The sequence below is a fragment of the Bison bison genome, unplaced genomic scaffold (assembly GCF_000754665.1).
Source record: "Bison bison bison isolate TAMUID 2011002044 unplaced genomic scaffold, Bison_UMD1.0 scf7180017864525, whole genome shotgun sequence".
Lineage (NCBI taxonomy): Eukaryota > Metazoa > Chordata > Mammalia > Artiodactyla > Bovidae > Bison > Bison bison.
This window is the reverse complement of record NW_011495076.1, coordinates 8185820-8189254: the sequence shown is the minus strand read 5'-3', so window position 1 is coordinate 8189254 and position 3435 is coordinate 8185820.

Here is a 3435-nt window from a genome sequence, read left to right as displayed (position 1 = left end):
GTGGTGGATTCATTTTGATGTTTGGCAAAACTAATACAATATTGTAAAGTTTAAAAATAAAATAAAATTAAAAAAAGAAAAAAAAATAGAATTGTAAATATCACCATGGATTGCACTTAGGGAAGATAAGTATTGTCTGGTGATAAAACATTTGTCCTAATTATATATGTGTGTCTCTATATATGTATATGTACAATATAGATATACATATGTGTAATATATATTTATATTTGTATATACAATATATATTTATATATGCACATTTTACATCAGGACTTGGGATGTGTGTGTGTGTGTGTGTGTGTATATATATATATGGGATATATGTACATACATATACATATATCCCAAGCCCCGATGTAAGATGCATTTTTTACTATGAGTCATGGTGAACACAAAAACTTGAAAAACACTAGTCTAATCCAACCTCTTCATTTACATTAAAAGGAGAAAAAATAAGGCTCAGAAAATCAAGCACCTTGCTCTGGTAGTTAACGTAAAGGCGGAATCAAGATTCAGAAAATCTCTCAGTCCTACTCTTATTATAAGGACAACATCCATCACCTGGAAGAATACTTCCCATTTCCTAGGTGAATCTCCTCCTACATTAGCCTTGCTGTGGTAATGAAATGAACTTTATAATTAGTATCTCACAAAAATATTGTAAACTTCATAGTTGCATTTGTGAGGCAATAGTTAATGGTTACCACTTGCTGTAATTCGGAGAAGGCAATGGCACCCCACTCCGGTACTCTTGCCTGGAAAATCCCATGGATGGAGGAGCCCGGTAGGCTGCAGTTCATGGGGTCGCTAAGAGTCGGACATGACTGAGCGACTTCACTTTCATTTTCACTTTCATGCGTTGGAGAAGGAAATGGCAACTCACTCCAGTGTTCTTGCCTGGAGAATCCCAGAGACTGGGGAGCCTGTTGGGCTGCCGTCTATGGGGTCGCAGAGAGTCGGACACGACTGAAGTGACTTAGCATGCATGCACTTGCTGTAATTAATTCTAGTCAACACATTCTACATATTAACTATGGAAAGACAGTTAATCTGTGTTATTTTAAAGATTTTTATGTTGGCAGATATGTTAATTATAGGGAAGACATTGTACCAGTAACTATAAACAAATATTTAAAGAAAATAATTTTATTTTCAATAAATAGAAAGAAATCTAAAGTAATGATCTGTCATGCTGAAGTGAAATACACCACTGAAATTTTTTTTCTTGCCAGTTCAGTTCTCAGCTATGTTTGTTTCTATCAAAAACATTAAATACATTTTCCAAAAAAAAAGTTTCTATAATTTGAAATGAAATATGAAAAGCAAAAGCTTTTCAATGGTTTCTCTAAATGTGCCAAATTAATGATACATCTACATTTTGAAAGCTTGAATTACTAGAAGAAAAGTACTTAAACTTCATGGATATTTTTATATTAATAGGTAAAAGCTATAAAAATAATATGTAAATATTTTTAATAATATAGCTTTTTATTTTTCTTGTCTTTATTTTAACTGAATTGCTAAAAATTCTATTTCTAAATAGCCATGAGCTGAATATTTGCCCAGCTTGGAATATCTCTTTCTTCAATAATAAGTCTTTTGCACTATTGTACACCATTGTGTATTTTGTAACTATAAATTTAATACTAATACTTCTATTATACATTAAAACCTAAATGCTTTTAAGATTTTAATGATAAAGAGGGTCAAAGAGGAATAAAAAATACCAATGATTAATGCTTTCGATAAAGAACCCTAATTTCTATTGTGCAACCTTCTCCCTCCTACAGGAAAACTCAATAAATGCAGCAATGAAAAGTACACTTTTGCAAAGTATGCCCAGAATCTTTCTATTTGCTAGCTCAGTGCCACCACCCAGATTTTGATGTGGTTTTTTCAAGTTTACTTTTCATCATCATTAATACGTTTTGAATTCATTCTGAAAATAGAATGCACTTTATTTTTACATGTTGACTCTTCTCATTGTCTATGGGAATTTAGTTTCCTTACAAGAAGACATACTGTTCATGGGGTTCTCAAGGCAAGAGAACCCCCTTTATTTTGGGGGGCTCCAAAATCACTGCAGATGGTGACTGCAGCCATGAAATTAAAAGATGCTTACTCCTTGGAAGGAAAGTTATGACCAACCTAGATAGCATATTCAAAAGCAGAGACATTACTTTGCCAACAAAGGTCCGTCTAGTCAAGGCTATGGTTTTTCCAGTAGTCATGTATGGACGTGACAGTTGGATTGTAAAGAAAGCTGAGTGCCGAAGAATTCATGCTTTTGAACTGTGACGTTGGAGAAGACTCTTGAGAGTCCCTTGGACTGCAAGGAGATCCAACCAGTCCATCCTAAAGGAGATCAGTCCTGGGTGTTCATTGGAAGGGCTGACGTTTAAGCTGAACCTCCAATACTTTAGCCACCTAATGTGAAGAACTGACTCATTGGAAAAGACCCTGATGCTGGGAAAGATTGAAGGCAGGAGGAGAAGGGGATGACAGAGGATGAGATGGTTGAATGGCATCACCAATTCAATGTATATGAGTTTGAGTAAACTCCAGGAGTTAGTGATGGACAGGGAGGCCTGGCATGCCACAGTCCATGGGGTCACAAAGAGTCCGACATGACTGAGCAACTGAACTGAACTGAACAAAGAAAACAAGTTATTTTTCTTGCCAAGGATATTTTCCTATACTCAGTTCAATTCAGTCACTCAGTCGTGTCTGACTCTCTACAGTCCATGAGGTCGAAAAGAGTCAGACACAACTGAGTGCACATACACACACAAAAATTCATGTGCTAGTAGTAGCATGGAGGGAAAAATTCTTTTAACTACAATTCAGTACAAATGAAATTTAATACTCTCTTTATGACTGTGTTTGTGTTAGTCACTCACTCATGTCCGACTCTTGACAACCCCATGAATTGTAGCCCGCCAAGCTCCTCTGTCCATGGAATTTTCCAGGCAAGAATATTGGAGTGGGTTGCCATTCCCTTCTCCAGGGGAGAAGGGATTGAACCAACCCAGGGATTGAACCTGGGTCTCCTGCATTGCAGGAAGATTCTTTGTGGTCTGATCCACCAGTGAAGCCAATTCAGTACAAATGAAATTTGATGCTGTCTTTACTATGATTATAACTTTCCAATATTTGCACCTCTTTCTGCCTTCAATAAATATTAAAATATGGAAAGAGCGAAACGATGCTGTCTTCTCAAGTTCCTCTTTTTCCCAAATGAAATCTCCTCCCACTCCAAATAAGATCCCATGCTGCTGCTGCTAAGTCGCTTCAGTCGTGTCTGACTCTTAGCGATCCCATGGACTGCAGCCTACCAGGCTCCTCTGTCCATGGGATTTTCCAGGCAAGAGTACTGGAGTGGGTTGCCACTGCCTTCTCCATAAGATCCTATATTCTCATTTTATTTGGAGA